This window comes from Eleutherodactylus coqui, chromosome 10, assembly GCF_035609145.1.
Source record: "Eleutherodactylus coqui strain aEleCoq1 chromosome 10, aEleCoq1.hap1, whole genome shotgun sequence".
NCBI lineage: Eukaryota > Metazoa > Chordata > Amphibia > Anura > Eleutherodactylidae > Eleutherodactylus > Eleutherodactylus coqui.
The window spans coordinates 76,286,714-76,306,743 of NC_089846.1; the positions used below are offsets into that span (position 1 = coordinate 76,286,714).

The 20,030-nt window shown below is 54.8% G+C and overlaps 1 protein-coding gene across 3 annotated transcripts in view; it reads left to right on the plus strand.

Annotated features, from left to right (window-relative positions):
• The first annotated feature begins 7,094 nt into the window (after positions 1-7,094).
• The window catches only part of ZBTB9 (zinc finger and BTB domain containing 9), a 29,457-nt gene continuing 16,521 nt past the window's right edge, over positions 7,095-20,030 (plus strand). The window contains exon 1 of one of the 3 annotated variants that reach the window (XM_066581330.1): positions 7,095-7,152. The gene's annotated coding sequence lies outside the window, so the exon portion shown is untranslated. The other 2 variants (XM_066581329.1, XM_066581331.1) reach the window with 2 other exon arrangements.

Below are 20,030 nucleotides of genomic sequence, written 5' to 3' on the forward strand. Positions count from 1 at the left end.
GTCCCGCGGTGCATCGTGGGTGAAGATCCCGGTGGCCATCTTGCTAAGGTAAGAAAGAAGTCGCCGCAGAGCGGGGATTCGGGTAAGTACTAAACTGTTTTTTTTTTAACCCATCCCTTGTGTTTGTCTCGCGCCGAACGGGGGGCCTATTGAAAAAAAAAAACAACGTTTCGGCGCGGGACAACCCCTTTAACTTGGGATAGTTCTCCTTTCGGGCATCTTGTTCAGATAGTCCCAGTCTTCTAGTTGCAGGAGGAACCTAATCCCTATGTAAGGGTGGATGCTGGCGACATAAGTGCCTAACCTTCCAATGACTATTGCTCCAGTGATAGTCATTCAGTGAATGGAGGTGGAGTGCGCTGGAGATCTCTTCCAGCCGCCCGCATCCATTCACTATGAACAACTGCCTGTTTATACTGAGAAAAAAGTCACTCCTTAGTCGTCCATTTCAGTGAGCTAAAACGAAGCAGCCTGCAACTACTGCCCTCATTTACATGGACAACTCTTGCTAAAAAATGTTAATTTGAGTGATTTGTCCTGTGTAAAGCCCTCCTTACACGGCTTGTTGGGGGTTCTTTTAATTAGGCAAGATCCTTGTCATGTACAATTTATCTGACTAGCTCCCCCCAACTCCAGTTCTGTGCTGATGTGGGCGCAGGTAGTGACTGCAGCCCTTCACCTTCATATGACATTCCAGCAGATGTTACATCACTACTTGGCCTAACCGAGTCACTATTACTACTGGGGTCGCTGCGGGGGTACTATTACTACTGGGTCTCTGACGGGGCCACTATTACTACTGGGGTTGTTGACGGAGTCACTATTACTACTAGGGTCGTTGACGGGAACACTATTACTACTAAAGCCGCTGATGGGGATACTATTACAATTGGGGTCGCTGACAGGGACACTATTACTACTGGGGTCGCTGACGGGAACACTATTACTACTGGGGCCGCTGACAGGGATACTATTACTACTTGGCCTAACTGATTCACTATTACTACTGGGGTCGCTGACTGGGACACTATTACAACTGGGGCCACTGACGGGGATACTATTACAACTAGGAACGCTGACAGGGACACCATAACTATTGCGGACACTGACAGGGACACTATTTCTACTGGGGTCGCTGACGGGGACTCTTTTACTACTGGGGCAGCTAACTAGGACACTATTACTACTGGGGCCGCTGATGGTGACACTATTACTTCTTTAGCCGCTGTTGGGGACACTATTAAGAATGGAGCCACTGACGGGGACACTATTGCTACTGGTATTACTACTGGAGCAGCTGACAGGCACACTATTACTACTGATATTACTACTGGAGCCGCTGACAGAGACACTGTTACTACTGATATTACTACTGGAGCTGCTGATGGGGACACTTACTACTGGAGCCGCTGAAAAGAACACAATTACTACTGGTATTGCTACTGGACACTACACCTACTGGGGCCGCTGACGGGGACACTATTACTGCTGGTATTACTACTGGGGTAGCTGACGTGGACACTACCGGTATTACTACTTGAATTACTACTGTAGCCGCTGATGGGAACACAATTACTACTTTTTTTTAGTACTGGGGTAGCTGACATGGACACTACCGGTATTACTACTTGAATTACTACTGTAGCCGCTGATGGGAACACAATTACTACTTTTTTTAGTACTGGGGTAGCTGCCGGGACACTATTGCTACTGGTATTACTACTGGGGCAGCTGACAGGTATACTATTACTACTGGAGCCACTGACGGGGACACAATTACTACTTGTACTGCTACTGGGGCTGCTGAGGGGATACTAAACCTACTAGGGCCGCTTACAGGGACACTTTTACCCACTGGGGCTGCTGATGGGAACACTATCACTACTTGAGCCACTGACGTGGACACTATTACTACTGGGGCAGCTTACGGGCACACTATTACTTCTGGAGCCACTGACAGGGACACTATTACTACTGGTATTACTACTGGGGCCACTGACGTGGACACTATTACCACTCGTATTACTACTGTAGCTGCTTATAGGGACACTATTGCTATTTTTTTTACTACTGGGGCAGCTGACGGGGGCACTATTACTACTGGGGCAGCTGACAGGTACACTATTACTCCGGGGTCAGCTGACGGGGACACTATTAATACTGGAGCTGCTGACGAGGACACTATTGCTACTCGTATTACTACTGCAGCCGCTGATGAAGATACTATTACTACATTTATTACTACTGGGGCAGCTGACGAGGGACACTATTACTACTGGGGCAGTGGCTGGGGACACTATTAGTAAAGGTATTACCACTGTAAGCGTTGACGGGGACACTTACTATTGGAGCTGCTAACTAGGACACTTTATGCTGACTGAGACACTATAACTACTGGGGCTGCTGACGGAGACACTATTACTACTGGAGTCACTGACTAGGACACTATTACTACTGGTGCCGCTGACGGGGACACTATTACTGCTGGAGCTACTGAGGGAAAATGCTATTACTACTGAAATTACTACTGGGGCAGCTGACGGGGACACTGTCACTACTCGTATTACTACTGTAGCCGCTTATAGGGGCACTATTGCTATTTTCTTTACTACTGGGGCAGCTGACGGGGACACTATTACTACTGGGGCAGCTGACAGGTACGCTATTACTCCGGGGTCAGCTGACGGGGACACTATTACTCCTGGAGAGGCTGACGGGTACTATTACTACTGGGGCAGCTGACAGAGACATTACTACTGAGACTGCTGACGGGGACACTACTACTACTGGAGCCGCTGAGTGGGAAACTATTACTACTGATATTTCTACTGGGGTAGCTGACAGGGACACTATTACTACTGGGGCAGCTTACGTGGACACTATTACTACTTGAATTACTACTGTAGCTGCTCATGGGGACACAATTACTACTTTTAATAGAACAGGGGCAGCTGACGGGGACACTATTACTACTTAAGCCACTGACGTGGACACTATTACTACTGGGGCAGCTTACGGGCACACTATTACTTCTGGAGCCACTGACTGGGACACTATTACAACTGGTATTACTACTGGGGCCACTGATGGGGACACTATTACTACTCGTATTACTACTGTAGCTGCGTATGGGGACACTATTGCTATTTTTTTTTACTACTGGGGCAGCTGACGGGGACACTATTACTACTGTGGCAGCTGATGGGTACACTATTACTTTGGGGTCAGCTGTCGGGGACACTATTACTACTGCAGCTGCTGATGAGTATACTATTACTACATTTATTACTACTGGGGTAGCGGCTGGGGACACTATTAGTAAAGGTATTACCACTGGAAACGTCGACGGGAACACTTACTACTGGAGCTGCTAACTAGGACACTTTATGCTGACTGGGACACTATTACTACTGGGACTGCTGACGGAGACACTATTACTACTGGAGTCACTGACGGGGACACTATTACTACTGGGCAGCTGACGGGGACATTGTTACCACTCGTATTACTACTGTAGCCCTTGACGGTGACACTATTACTACTTTTATTACCACTGGTCAGCTGACGAGAACACTATTACTCCTGGGGAGGCTGACAGGGGTACTTTTACTACTGGGGCAGTTGACGGGGACACTATTACTCCTGAGAAGGCTGACAGGGGTACTATTACTACTGGGGCAGCTGACAGAGACACTATTACTACTGGGACTGCTGATGGGGACACTACTACTACTACTACTGGAGCCGCTGAGTGGGAAACTATTACCAATGGGGTAGCTGACGGGGACACTAGTACTACTTGAATTACTACTGTAGCTGCTGATGGGGATACAATTGCTACTTTTAATAGAACAGGGGCAGCTGACGGGGACACTATTACTACTGGAGTCGCTGATGGGGACACTATTATCATTGGAGGAGCTAACAGGGGTACTATTACTACTGGGCAGATGACAGAGACACTATTACAACTGGGAATGCTGATGGGGACACTACTACTGCTGGTATTACTACTGGGGCAGCTGACGTGGACACTATTACTACTTGTATTTCTACCGTAGCCAATGATGGGGACACAATTACTACTTTTATTAGTGATGGGGCAGCTAACAGGGACACTATTACTACGGGGGCAGCTGACGGGGACACTATTACTACTGGTATTGCTACTGCGGCCGCTGACAGGAACACTATTACTACTGGTATTACTACTGGGGCAGATGATGGGGACACTATTACTACTCATTTTACTACAGTAGCCAGTGTTGCCGACACTTATTACTACTGGAGCCAATAACTGGAACACTTACTACTGCAGCTGCTGAGGGGAAACACTATTATTACTGATATTATCACAGGGATAGCTGACAGAGACACTATTACTACTGATATTAGTACTGAAGCCGCTAACAGTGACACTATTACTACTTTTATTACCACTGGGTCAGCTGACGGGGACACTATTACTACTGGGGTAGCTAACGAGGACAGAGTTATTTCTAGGGCCGCTGATGGGGACACTATTACTACTGGGGAGGCTGACGGGTACTATTACTACTGGGGCAGCTGACAGAGACACTATTACTACTGGGGCCACTGACGGGGACACTACTACTACTGGTATTACTACTGGAGCCGCTGAGTGGGAAACTATTACTACTGGGGCCGCTGACGAGGACACTATTATCACTGAGGCTGCTGATGGGTACACTATTACTAATGGGGCCATTGACAGGGACACTATTACTACTAGTATTACTACTGGGGTCGCTGACGGGGGTACTATTACTATTGGGGAAGCTGACAGGTGTAATATAATTACTGGGGCAGCTGATAGGGACACTATTACTACTGGGCCCACTGACAGAGGTACTATTACTACTGAGGCCGCTGACTGGGACAGTATTGTCACTGGGGCTGCTGACAGGGGCACTATTACTACTGGTATTACTACTGGAGCCACTGATGGGGACACTATTACTATGGGGGCAGCTGATGGGGACACTATTACTATGGGGGCAGCTGATGGGGACACTATTACTACTGCAGCTGCTGACAAGTACACTATTACTGCTGGTATTACTACTGGGGCAGCTGATGGGGACACTATTACTACTGGTATTAGTACTGGAGCTGCAGACAGGAACACTATTACTACTTTTATTACTACTGGGGCAACTGACTGGGACACTATTACTACTGGTATTAGTACTGGAGCCACTGATAGGGAAACAATTCCCACTGGTATTTCTACTGCAGTAGCTGACGGGGACACTGATTACTACTGGGGCTGCTGACAGGGCTACTATTACTACTGGGGCTGCTGACGGGGACACTATTACTACAAAGGCCACTGATGGGGACACTATTACTACTGAGGCAGCGGACATGCCTACTAATAGTACTGGTATTACTACTGGGACCGCTGACACAAACAGTATACCTACTGGTATTACGACTAGAGCTGCTGACTAGCATAATATTACTACTGGTAATAGTACTGGAGCCGCTGATGCGGACACTATCACTAATGGTATTACTACTGGGGCAACAGATGGGGACACTATTATTAATGGTATTACTACCGGAGCCGTTGAGGTGGACACTTATTACTACTGGAGCCTCTGAAGAGGACACAATTACTACTGGTATTACACCTGGGGACACTGTCGTGGACACTATTACTACTTGGGGCGATGACGGGGACACTATTACTGGTATAACTACAGTAGCCGCTGATAAGGACACAATTACTACTTTTATTATTACGGAGGCAGCTGACGGCGACACTATTACTACTAGTATTACTACTGGACCTGCTGATGGGTACATTATTACTACGGGGGCAGCTGACCGGGACACTATTACTACTGTAGCCGCTGATGGGGACACTATTACTACTTTTATTACCACTGGGACAGCTGACAGGGACACTATTACCAAAGGTATTACTACTGGAACCATTGATGAGGACATTCATTACTAGTTCAGCCGCTGACCGGGATACTAATACTACTGGGGCCACTGACAGGGACACTATTACTACTGGAGCCGCTGACCGGGACACTATTACTACTGGAGCCGCTGACCGGGACACTATTAGTACTGAAAAACTGGTGACAGGGACACTATTACTACTGAAGCCACTGAGAGGAAATACTATTACCACTGGTATTACTATTGGGACAGCTGACGGAGACAATATTGCTACTGGGGCAGCTGACGGGGACAGTATTACTGCGGAGGCCACTAACGGGGACACTATTACTACTGGAGCTGCTGAGGGGGAAACATTATTACTACTGGTATTAGTACTGGAGCCGCTGCTGGTGACACTATTACTACTTTTATTACCACTGGGGCAGCTGACGGAGACAGAGTTACTATTGGCGCCGCTGACTGGGACACTATTACTACTGGGGAGACTGACAGGGGTACTATTACTACTGGGGCAGCTAACAGAGACACTATTACTATTGGGGTCGCTGACGGGGACACTACTACTACTGGTATTACTACTGGAGCCGCTGAGTGGGAAACTAATACTACTGATATTACTACCGTGCAGCTGCTAGGGACACTAATACTACTAGGGCAAGTAACGGGGGTATTATTACTATTGCTGCCACTAACTAGGACACTGTTACTACTGGGGCAAGTGATGGGGGTATTATTACTACTGGGGCTGCTGACGGGGACACTATGGCTGTATATACATGGCTGATAGCTAATTGCCCCGAAGCTCCCAGCACAAGATCACCCGTCATGAACTGAGAAACACCACACACTGCAAGTCCTATTCTGGTGTTAAAGGTTACTGAAGGGCTGCATTATGGGACACAGAGGGGCGTGTCTTGTCAAATGCTACACATACACTAAAAGTCAGGGCTGTAGTCGGTGATCACGTGTTGTTTACAGGCCGATTATACGGCTAGTAACCAATTATCCAACCCTTCTACTAATGAGAGGCCGCACACTGTGACCGGGCCGCCGACACGCCGCCTCGGTCGGGTGTTCAATGCTCTCTGGAGGCGGCGTTCCCCGCGCTTTTATGTGTCACAAAGCCGTCATGTGACAGGAAGCAGCACGGGTCATGTGACTGTAGGCTAACCCAGGGTGAAATCATCTTTGTCCTGCCGCTGGTTTCCCTCGGTGAGCGCTGTGTGTGCTGCTGCTCGGCTCTCTTTTCAGTCAGGCTGTAGGGTTAGCTCATGTTCGTCCCATTGACCGTGTCCCGGGGCGGCCGCAGTGTGGAGCAGATCAGTGCGGATTTACGGGGGGGAGAGACAGCAGAGACAGGTAACCGGAGGAGCGGCCGAAAACGGGTCCCGGTGTGTGTGTGAGAGGACCGGGGCCCGGCGGTCCCGTGTATGTGTGTGGGGCCCGGTGGTCCCGTGGGGGGTGGGGGGACCGTTGGCCGGTGTCTGATACTGTGTCCGGTGGGCCCTGCAACCGGTGTCTGATACTTCACCGTGTGGTGAGCTTTGTACCTGGTGTCTGATACTCTTTCTTCAGGTGGGCCCGCACCCCACGCGTGATACGCCTGCGACAGTCCGTGGGGACCCACGCCCCACGTGTGATACGCTTACGTCCGTCCGGCGGGGCCAGGCGCCTGCTACGCTCGCGTCCGTCCAGCGGCTGATACGCTTGCGTCCGTCCGGCGAGCCCCGCGCCCAGCGCGTGATACGCTTGCGTCCGTCCGGCGAGCCCCGCGCCCAGCGCGTGATACGCTTGCGTCCGTCCGGCGAGCCCCGCGCCCAGCGCGTGATACGCTTGCGTCCGTCCGGCGAGCCCCGCGCCCAGCGTGTGATACGCTTGCGTCCGTCCGGCGAGGCCCGCGCCCAGCGTGTGATACGCTTGTGTCCGTCCGGCAAGCCCAGCGTGTGATACGCTTGCGTCCGTCCGGCAAGCCCAGCGTGTGATACGATTGCGTCCGGCCGGCGAGCCCCGCGCCCAGCGTGTGATACGCTTGCGTCCGTCCGGCGAGGCCCGCGCCCAGCGTGTGATACGCTTGTGTCCGTCCGGCAAGCCCAGCGTGTGATACGCTTGCGTCCGTCCGGCAAGCCCAGCGTGTGATACGATTGCGTCCGGCCGGCGAGCCCCGCGCCCAGCGTGTGATACGCTTGCGTCCGGCCGGCAAGCCCAGCGTGTGATACGCTTGCGTCCGGCCGGCAAGCCCAGCGTGTGATACGCTTGCGTCCGGCCGGCAAGCCCAGCGTGTGATACGCTTGCGTCCGGCCGGCAAGCCCAGCGTGTGATACGCTTGCGTCCGGCCGGCAAGCCCAGCGTGTGATACGCTTGCGTCCGGCCGGCAAGCCCAGCGTGTGATACGCTTGCGTCCGGCCGGCAAGCCCAGCGTGTGATACGCTTGCGTCCGGCCGGCAAGCCCCGCGCCCAGCGTGTCATGCGCTTGCGTCCGGCCGGCAAGCCCAGCGTGTGATACGCTTGCGTCCGGCCGGCAAGCCCAGCGTGTGTTACGCTTGCGTCCGTCTGGCGGGCCCCGCGCCCAGCGTGTGATTCGCTTGCGTCCGCCCGGCGGGCCCCGCGCCCAGCGTGTGATACGCTTGCGTCCGTCCGGCGGGCCCCCCGCCCAGCGTGTGATACGCTTGCGTCCATCTGTTTCGTCTGGCGGGGCCCGGCGGGTGATACGCTTGCGTCCGTCCGACGGGTGATACGCTTGTGTCCGTTTAGCGCGCCCCGCGCGTGATACGCCTGCGACTGTCCGGCGGGCCTCGCGCCCAGCGTGTGATACGCTTGCGTCCGTCTGTTTCGTGTGGCAAAGCCCGTCATGTGATACACTTGCGTCCGTCCGGCGGGCCCGGCGTGTGATACACTTGTGTCCGTTTAGCGCGCCCCGCGTGTGATACGCCTGCTACTGTCCGGCGCGCCCCGCATGTGATACGCCTGCGACTGTCGGGCGGGACCTGCACCCCGCGTGTGATACGCCTGCGACGGTCCGGCGGGACCTGCACCCCGCGTGTGATACGCCTGCGACGGTCCGGCGGGACCTGCACCCCGCGTGTGATACGCCTGCGACGGTCCGGCGGGACCCGCACCCCGCGGGTGATACGCTTGTGTCCGTTTAGCGCGCCCCGCGCGTGATACGCCTGCGACTGTCCGGCGGGCCTCGCGCCCAGCGTGTGATACGCTTGCGTCCGTCTGTTTCGTGTGGCAGAGCCCGTCATGTGATACACTTGCGTCCGTCCGGCGGGCCCGGCGTGTGATACACTTGTGTCCGTTTAGCGCGCCCCGCGTGTGATACGCCTGCGACTGTCCGGCGCGCCCCGCGTGTGATACGCTTGCGTCCGTCCGGCAAGCCCAGCGTGTGATACGCTTGCGTCCGTCCGGCAAGCCCAGCGTGTTATACGCTTGCGTCCGTCCGGCAAGCCCAGCGTGTGATACGCTTGCGTCCGTCCGGCAAGCCCAGCGTGTGATACGCTTGCGTCCGTCCGGCAAGCCCAGCGTGTGATACGCTTGCGTCCGGCCGGCAAGCCCAGCGTGTGATACGCTTGCGTCCGTCTGGCAAGCCCAGCGTGTGATACACTTGCGTCCAGCCGGCGAGCCCCGCGCCCAGCGTGTCATACGCTTGCGTCCGGCCGGCAAGCCCAGCGTGTGATACGCTTGCGTCCGGCCGGCAAGCCCAGCGTGTGTTACGCTTGCGTCCGTCTGGCGGGCCCCGCGCCCAGCGTGTGATTCGCTTGCGTCCGCCCGGTGGGCCCCGCGCCCAGCGTGTGATACGCTTGCGTCCGGCCGGCGGGCCCCCCGCCCAGCGTGTGATACGCTTGCGTCCATCTGTTTCGTCTGGCGGGGCCCGGCGGGTGATACGCTTGCGTCCGTCCGGCGGGTGATACGCTTGTGTCCGTTTAGCGCGCCCCGCGCGTGATACGCCTGCGACTGTCCGGCGGGCCTCGCGCCCAGCGTGTGATACGCTTGCGTCCGTCTGTTTCGTGTGGCAGAGCCCGTCATGTGATACACTTGCGTCCGTCCGGCGGGCCCGGCGTGTGATACACTTGTGTCCGTTTAGCGCGCCCCGCGTGTGATACGCCTGCGACTGTCCGGCGCGCCCCGCGTGTAATACGCCTGCGACGGTCCGGCGGGACCTGCACCCCGCGTGTGATACGCCTGCGACGGTCCGGCGGGACCTGCACCCCGCGTGTGATACGCCTGCGACGGTCCGGCGGGACCTGCACCCCGTGTGTGATACGCCTGCGACGGTGTGGCGGGACCCGCACCCCGCGTGTGATACGCCTGTGACTGTCCGGCGGGACCCGCACCCCGCGTGTGATACGCCTGTGACTGTCCGGCGGGACCCGCACCCCGCGTGTGATACGCCTGTGACTGTCCGGCGGGACCCGCGCCCCGCGTGTGATACGCCTGCGTCCGTCCGGCGAGCCCCGCGCCCAGCGTGTGATACGCTTGCGTCCGTCCGGCGAGCCCTGCGCCCAGCGTGTGATACGCTTGCGTGCGTCCGGCGAACCCCGCGTGTGATACGCTTGCGTCCGTCCGTCAAGCCCAGCGTGTGATACGCTTGCGTCCGTCCGTCAAGCCCAGCGTGTGATACGCTTGCGTCCGTCCGTCAAGCCCAGCGTGTGATACGCTTGCGTCCGTCCGTCAAGCCCAGCGTGTGATACGCTTGCGTCCGTCCGTCAAGCCCAGCGTGTGATACGCTTGCGTCCGTCCGGCAAGCCCAGCGTGTGATACGCTTGCGTCCGTCCGGCAAGCCCAGCGTGTGATACGCTTGCGTCCGTCTGGCAAGCCCAGCGTGTGATACGCTTGCGTCCGGCGAGCCCCGCGCCCAGCGTGTGATACGCTTGCGTCCGTCCGGCGGGCCCCGCGCCCAGCGTGTGATACGCTTGCGTCCGGCGGGCCCTGCGCCCAGCGTGTGATACGCTTGCGTTCGTCCGGCGGGCCCCGCGCCCAGCGTGTGATACGCTTGCGTCCGTCCGGCGGGCCCCGCGCCCAGAGTGTGACACGGTTGCGTCCGTCCGGCAGGCCCCGCGCCCAGCGTGTTATACTCTTGCGTCCATCTGTTTCGTCTGGCGGGGCCCGTCGTGTGATACACTTGCGTCAGTCCGGCGGGCCCGGCGTGTGATACACTTGCGTCCGTTTAGCGCGCCCCGCGTGTGATACGCCTGCGACTTTCCGGCGCGCCCCGCTTGTGATACGCCTGCGACTGTCGGGCAGGACCTGCACCCCGCGTGTGATACGCCTGTGACGGTCCGGCGGGACCTGCACCCCGCGTGTGATATGCCTGTGACGGTCCGGCAGGACCTGCACCCCGCGTGTGATACACCTCTGACTTTCCGGCGGGACCTGCACCCCGCGTGTGATACACCTCTGACTTTCCGGCGGGACCCGCGCCCCGCGTGTGATACGCCTGCGACTGTCCGGCGGGACCCGCGCCCTGCGTGTGATACGCCTGCACCCGTCCGACGGGCCCGGCGTGTGATACGCTTGAGTCCGTCCGACGGGCCCGGCATGTGATGCGCTTGAGTCCGTCCGTCGGGCCCGGCGTGTGATGCGCTTGAGTCCGTCCGGCGGGCCCGGCGTGTGATGCGCTTGAGTCCGGCCGGCGGGCCCGGCGTGTGGTGCGCTTGAGTCCGGCCGGCGGGCCCGGCGTGTGGTGCGCTTGAGTCCGGCCGGCGGGCCCGGCGTGTGATGCGCTTGAGTCCGGCCGGCGGGCCCGGCGTGTGATGCGCTTGAGTCCGGCCGGCGGGCCCGGCGTGTGATGCGCTTGAGTCCGGCCGGCGGGCCCGGCGTGTGATGCGCTTGAGTCCGGCCGGCGGGCCCGGCGTGTGATGCGCTTGAGTCCGGCCGGCGGGCCCGGCGTGTGATGCGCTTGAGTCCGTCCGGCGGGCCCGGCGTGTGATGCGCTTGAGTCCGGCCGGCGGGCCCGGCGTGTGATGCGCTTGAGTCCGGCCGGCGGGCCCGGCGTGTGATGCGCTTGAGTCCGGCCGGCGGGCCCGGCGTGTGATGCGCTTGAGTCCGGCCGGCGGGCCCGGCGTGTGATGCGCTTGAGTCCGGCCGGCGGGCCCGGCGTGTGATGCGCTTGAGTCCGGCCGGCGGGCCCGGCGTGTGATGCGCTTGAGTCCGGCCGGCGGGCCCGGCGTGTGATGCGCTTGAGTCCGGCCGGCGGGCCCGGCGTGTGATGCGCTTGAGTCCGGCCGGCGGGCCCGGCGTGTGATGCGCTTGAGTCCGGCCGGCGGGCCCGGCGTGTGATGCGCTTGAGTCCGGCCGGCGGGCCCGGCGTGTGATGCGCTTGAGTCCGGCCGGCGGGCCCGGCGTGTGATGCGCTTGAGTCCGGCCGGCGGGCCCGGCGTGTGATGCGCTTGAGTCCGGCCGGCGGGCCCGGCGTGTGATGCGCTTGAGTCCGGCCGGCGGGCCCGGCGTGTGATGCGCTTGAGTCCGGCCGGCGGGCCCGGCGTGTGATGCGCTTGAGTCCGGCCGGCGGGCCCGGCGTGTGATGCGCTTGAGTCCGGCCGGCGGGCCCGGCGTGTGATGCGCTTGAGTCCGGCCGGCGGGCCCGGCGTGTGATGCGCTTGAGTCCGGCCGGCGGGCCCGGCGTGTGATGCGCTTGAGTCCGGCCGGCGGGCCCGGCGTGTGATGCGCTTGAGTCCGGCCGGCGGGCCCGGCTCGTGATGCGCTTGAGTCCGGCCGGCGGGCCCGGCTCGTGATACGCTTGAGTCCGGCCGGCGGGCCCGGCTCGTGATACGCTTGAGTCCGGCCGGCGGGCCCGGCTCGTGATACGCTTGAGTCCGGCCGGCGGGCCCGGCTCGTGATACGCTTGAGTCCGGCCGGCGGGCCCGGCTCGTGATACGCTTGAGTCCGGCCGGCGGGCCCGGCTCGTGATACGCTTGAGTCCGGCCGGCGGGCCCGGCTCGTGATACGCTTGAGTCCGGCCGGCGGGCCCGGCTCGTGATACGCTTGAGTCCGGCCGGCGGGCCCGGCTCGTGATACGCTTGAGTCCGGCCGGCGGGCCCGGCTCGTGATACGCTTGAGTCCGGCCGGCGGGCCCGGCTCGTGATACGCTTGAGTCCGGCCGGCGGGCCCGGCTCGTGATACGCTTGAGTCCGGCCGGCGGGCCCGGCTCGTGATACGCTTGAGTCCGGCCGGCGGGCCCGGCTCGTGATACGCTTGAGTCCGGCCGGCGGGCCCGGCTCGTGATACGCTTGAGTCCGGCCGGCGGGCCCGGCTCGTGATACGCTTGAGTCCGGCCGGCGGGCCCGGCTCGTGATACGCTTGAGTCCGGCCGGCGGGCCCGGCTCGTGATACGCTTGAGTCCGGCCGGCGGGCCCGGCTCGTGATACGCTTGAGTCCGGCCGGCGGGCCCGGCTCGTGATACGCTTGAGTCCGGCCGGCGGGCCCGGCTCGTGATACGCTTGAGTCCGGCCGGCGGGCCCGGCTCGTGATACGCTTGAGTCCGGCCGGCGGGCCCGGCTCGTGATACGCTTGAGTCCGGCCGGCGGGCCCGGCTCGTGATACGCTTGCGTCCGGCCGGCGGGCCCGGCTCGTGATACGCCTGCGACCGGCCGGCGGGTGATACGCTTGCGTCCGTCTGGCGGGCCCGGCGTGTGATAACCTGGCGTCCGGCTGTTTCGGCTGGTGGGGCCCGGCGTGTGATACGCTTGCGTCCATCCCTCCGGCGGGGCCCGGCGTGTGATACGCTTGCATCTGTCCGGCGGGCCCGGCGTGTGATAAGCTGGCGTCCGTCTGTTTCGGCTGGCGGGGCCCGGTGTGTGTTTCGCTTGCGTCCATCCCTCCGGCGGGCCCGGCGTGTGATAACCTGGCGTCCGTCTGTTTCGGCTGGCGGGGCTTGGTGTGTGATACGCTTGCGTCCATCCCTCCGGCGGGGCCCGGCGTGTGATACGCTTGCGTCTGTCCGGCGGGCCCGGCGTGTGATAACCTGGCGTCCGTCTGTTTCGGCTGGCGGGGCCCGGTGTGTGATATGCTTGCATCCATCCCTCCGGTAGGGCCCGGCGCGTGATACGCTTGCGTCCGTCTGTCTGGCGGGGCCCACGCCCGATGTGTGGTACCCCTAGGTCCACTCTTGCTTCAGGTGGGCCCTGCACCCAGTGTCTAATACGCTCGCGTCTGTCCGGTGGGCCCTGCGCCCGGTGTCTGATACTCCTAGGTCTGGTGTCCTGGATTCGGAACGTGGGCTTTGAACGTGGTGTCTGATACTCTTTCTTCAGGTGTGCCCCGCGTGTGATACGCTTGCGTCCGTCTAGTGGATCGTGCGCCCGGTGTCTTATACTCTTACGTCTGGTGGGCCTGATACTCTTGCGTCCGGTGGGCTCTGTGTTCGGTGTCTAACATGTTTGTGTCTGGTGGGCCCTGCATCCGGTATCTGATACTCTTGCGTTTGGTTAGCTCTGTTCCCGGTGTGTGATACTTCTGCGTCCGGTGGGCTTTGTACGTGGTGGGAAAATAAAAATGAGTCTTGTACTCGGGCAACTGAAAAGCAATTATTTATTTATTTTTAATCAGATCATCACTATCTATTATGTGTCAGACCATCTTTTGCAAAGATCGGCACCCACGCGGTAATTTGCGCCCATTGAAAGGCATAAACTTTTGCAGCTTCGTTCAAAGGTGCAGATAAATGCAGCTCCACAAGCAGAATAATAATTGCAGCATCTTCTATTTTTGTGCGGATTGCACACGGACAGCCCCCATTGAAGTCAATGGATGCGAGTGTTCCATCGCCCATATGCCTTTGGCAATGCGTAAGCAGCAGAAACGCTCGCTACTTCAATAGAAAAGCCAGAATGCCGGCTGGAGTGTATCATGCATGCAGAAGATACGCTGTACATAGAGTACATCCATGTGGAAAATCGCTCGCATCTGCAATTATTTTCTGTGCGGGGGGAGAACGCTCTGCGGCCTCCCTGCTGGACGAGTTGTGACTGATGCCAGCGATACTCGCTCCTGTGTAACCGCACGGGAGCAAGGATACACAGGGAAGAGTGATGGGCATCGTTTGCCTGTCACTCGTCCCATGTAAATGAGCCTTTAGATATTATACCCCTCATAGCTCCGGAGCACCTAAGGAAGTTCACCAAAGGAGGTTGGACTATTAAGTACAATACTGACCAGCCTGAGCAGTAAGTGTAGGAAAAAATAACTTTGGGAAACATCACAAGGCTGCCTGTCCATGGGCGAGTTTTCGGATTATGCAGCCGCCGGGAACGCAGTGAAGGCTCTCCGTAGCGTTGCTTTGGAGAGAGCTTCCCCCTTGTCCACGAGTGGAGGAGCATTGTGATTCTCTGCTCGCAGCAGGTAAATCGCAGCATGCTGCGATTTGCAGCGATTCTCCACGGTTAGCATATCTGTCAGGCTAACCGGCGGAGATCCGTCTGTCGGTTCCTGCTCCCGGATGGCGGAGATCCGCCGCTGGAGCTGCAACGCCTGTGAACAGGCAGCCTTAAGCTTCTAAATGGTATAAAGTATAAGGAAGACCCCAGAATGTACCTGTTAAAGAAAGATGCACCTTACTTTTGCCATGGGGAAAATCCTTGGAACTTAAAAACTCTTCACAATTCAGGGTCCAGGGTCAGGGGTGTGTATAGTAACTCCATCTAATTGTAAAATCTGTTAAATTAGTTCCATAAGTTATTGTCCCTTTTTCCTCCTCTCATCCCTCTCTCACATATCATTATAAGGAGACTACAACCTCTCATTTTAGAAACCAATCTGCCTTTGAACCTCACCAAAATTTTCTCCACCCCCTTTAAACTATTGCAATTGAGACATCAGAAAATATATAAACTGTTTATCTTTTTGAAGGGTCTTCAATTTAATTCTGGCAGATTTCTTATTACATAAACTCCTAAATATCGTATGGTGTCTAAAAAGAAATTATGATGGAATCGAAACTGGAAACTTGTGAAGTTTATAAAGGAGTTGTGGTATCAAAACAATGTTGCCAAATATCGACAATGGGAGCTGATTCCGGATCTTGATATCCTCAAACTTTTGTACCAATAAAAATAGGTTGGCAGAAATAATCTTGAGGCTTAGAAGATACCACAACTCCCAAATATCTGAATTCCTTCACTATTTGTAATTGTGTATGTTCCAGAGAATAGTACAATGCAAGGGATCCAAAGGAAAAATGACAGATTTCCCCCAGTTAATAGACCCGACCTCTTATCAAAAATGAACATAATAGGACTCCTTGGTCTACTCTCATCCCCGGCATACAACAGATCATCTGCATATAATGAGATGCGATCCTCAATTTTCCTATACTGCAATTCAATTATATCAGGCGATTGCTTTATTAAACCAGCCGAGGGGCTCGAATGTCAAGGCAAAGAGAAGAAGGCACACCCTGCCTTTTTGCCCTCTCTAATGCCATCCGTCCAGAAATATGACCATTTCCCTCACTCTTGCCCCTGGCATTGAATAGAGCAGATTAACCCCTGCCACAAAATATTTCACCGGAACCCATCCTATGAAGAACAGCCCACAAATGGTTCCTCTTGACACTGTCAAAAGCTTTGGAAGCATCGAGTGAAAAAACAGCCCTGCTCCCACAAACTGGATGATCTGCCTGAAGACTCGGATATAACCTCCTTTTTAAATTCATAGCTGATGATTTGTTTGGTACGAAGCTGGACTGATCCTCATGTATAATTGAGCAATTACTAAAAGGAATCTATTCACAAGTACCTTTGCCAAGATTTTACCATGAGTGGTTAACAGATATTTTGGATGATTGGAATCAGGAAGAGACAAATCCTTTGCTGGTTTAGGAATTCAGACAATCATAGCATCCCTCATGGTGGAAGTATGCCTTCAGTCAGTAATTGTGGCAGAAGCCTATCCTGGTAGCTTTAAAAAATTCATTTGGAAGACCATCCAAACCAGGCAGCTGTTCATTAGGAAGTGTTGCTGCATCCCTTAACTCTATGTCAGAGGAGCCTCCTAATATCAGGCTGGTCATCGGACAAAGTCGGTAATTGCACCCGAGTCAAATATTCATCTTCACAATCCACACTTAACTTAGAAGCAGACAGGTTTTTAAAATAAAGAAAAAAAATGTCTCCAATATTTCATCCTTTTCTAAACAGAGAATTATCAGGACTCTCAATGCTGCCCTAGGGATGATGATTCCTGTGCCTTAATTATGGAAGCCAAAAAACGACCCCCTGCTTCACCCTCCTCAAAGATCTTCCAATTCATAATGACTCTTCTTTTTAGCAACACCTCTCCGATGAACCGCAAGTTGAGACTGCGACTCTTTCCAATTAATTTCTGCCTGATTAGTGAGAGAATATATACGCTTGTTCTGAATCTAGAGCTCATTGCTGAAGGGCCCTAATGACATCCCAAGATTTAGGCTTATGTAGACTAATCTGTATATAATGACCCCTTATAAATGCCTTGATAATATCCCACACAACAGACACTGAGGAAGAGCCAGTAGTAATCAGAAAAAAATCCAATAGTCTCCTCTGTTCTAGCATTACTATCAAGCAGGTTCGACCAAAAGGGATTTAAGTTCCAAACTCTATTCAGACCAAATCGGCACCATTCATCAATGACAGAGTGCAGAGCGATCAGACAGTTTGTAGTAGATATTCCACTCGACGTACAGAAGGACGAATACATGGAGTACCCATCGGGAGATCTATGCCAGAAAGTGTATTATACGACCTGGAATAACAAGAGTATTCTCGACCTCCACAGTGACATAAACCTAATGTGAAAGTAGTTGGGGAAGAAGAAGCCACTATGGTGTCTTTATTAAATCTCTCCAAACAGGGATCCAGATCGTTAATACAATCACCCATAATCAACATAGAAACAGCAAGAGATATATCCACAAATTCCATCACCACCCCGGTATATTCACTGGAATATTAGGGTAGCGGGGGGCAGGAATAGCCACCATTCCTCAGGCAAGGCTGTGAATAGATTGTTGTGAGGATGGCCGTGGGTGGCGAGGTCGTACCAGTCGCTCCAGTTCGTCCGACAAGCGCTCGATCAATGACACAATAGTTATTACAAAATGAGCAGCTTTTATTTTACCCATGCCCTTCTCAGTATTTGCTGATTTTCTGCAGTGTCCAAATACTTTTGTCCATATAGTGTATATTGCCACCAAAAATATCTTGTATGCAGTAATATATTTAAGTCAAACTAATCTCCCCATAGAATATATAAAAGTTGTCTTACACTCAAGAGATTTTTATGAATCGGCATAAATACTTAGCGCGAATAAGTTGAGTACACGGAATGGAAAGAATGTGCCCATACAGAATGATGAAGCTTGTGTATGATATCTCCAGTTAAGGGTGTTTCTAATAGACAATAGCTGATTAAAATTGTTGAATAGATGAAAAAACAGCGTATCTTTTAGTTCTACCCCACACGGTCCACAAACTTATATTAACGTCTTGAACCACGGTAAGTGATGCTCATTATTTGTTTTATAGCTATAATTTTAAAAAATCCCAATCTCACATTAAGGTCAGTTATACTGAGGAGCATTACCCAGGAACCTCCCACCTGGTTGTCAAATAATCCACTAATAAGATGGACTACTTATAAGGCCACTCTCACACACAGCTCCGGCAAAGCACTGCAATTTCAATCGTGGCACCTTGACGCGTCTTTATCATTGTGGTGCGCTAAATTTAGAAGATAGAGCAGACAGCGCCTGAAAATTGCTGCGTTCGTGCGTAGGTCTGCGAAGCTCTATTGAAATCAATGGGAGCGTTATACCGCGATTACTGCAGTGTTCAAAACGCTGCGGTAAAAAACATCTGTGTGAGAGCGGCCTAAGGGCAGACAGCCACTGGCGTTTTTTTCTCCATTGCGCTGCGAGAGTAAGTGAAAACTCTCGCAGTGCGAGAAAAAAAAAAACGAGATCACGCCGGGATATCGCAAATCTTTTCAATGGGGCCAGCGGCAGCAGCACTAGCCCCATTGAAAAGATATGGAGAATGCCGCGGAATTCTGCCACAGCTGTGGCAGGAGTTTCCTTCATCCCCACGGGGATGAAGGAATCTTCTGCCACAGCTGTGGCAGAAGTGCAGCATGCTATCCCATTGCTTTCAATGGGATTGGCGCTGCTGCCGGTCTCATTAAAAGCAGTGGTTTGTAGCAAACCCTGCAGTATGATTTTCGGGGAAGGGCTTGAAATATAAGCCCTTCCCTGAAAAGCATCAATAAGTGGTAAAAAAAATTACTCACCGCTCCGCCGCTCAGACGTGTCCTCCGGCTGGCGATCCTGGGGCACGTGGTACATGTGCGTCAGAGGATCGTATTGTTTTCAATGGGAAGCATAACATCCCGCTGCATGGACATCACACGGCATACAATGTCTTTAAAGGTCCCATTGAAAACAATTGGCACGGTGTTCTGAGAGGGGCAAAAAATAGGATATGCATCGCTGTGAGGGAAGTAATCGTCCATGTGCGTGTAGTCTTATATTGCCAAGTGAGGACAAACTGCTCAAATTTACTAATTGTATCCTCTATCTTCCATTTCATTAATACATGTCTGCTTTAGACAGTCTTAAGCACACACATACCCCAAAGTAGTGCAATAAAAGTATAAAACTTGTTCTGTCAAGTCCTCTTATGGATATGCTGATGAAATAAAGTTTCTTTAAAGGGGTTCTGTCACTAATAAAGAAAAATGCTATACTTACCTATTCGTCCCCCATCAGTCTACTTACCAGATCTTCACCTCCCTTATCTTCTCCTGTGTCCTGCAGTCCAGGGGGTCACTTCACCTCCAGCTGCCTGATTCTTCTCCTTCCTGTGAGGTTACGTACATTTGGTTGGCAGTCTTGCAATGTACGTTACCTCACAGGCCAGCAGGGGGGCTGCCTATCTTTTTCAGAGATTGCTCATGGGAGCTGTCTCTGAAATAGATTACAATTCCTTCCTAGGCAGTGAAGCTACAGCACAGGGATGTGACCTTCACTGACCCAGCCGGAAGGAATTTGTGATAAGCAGCCCTCATTACAAGCTGGGCCCAACCTGCAGTGAGCTGACCTGGGGCACTGGAGAAGC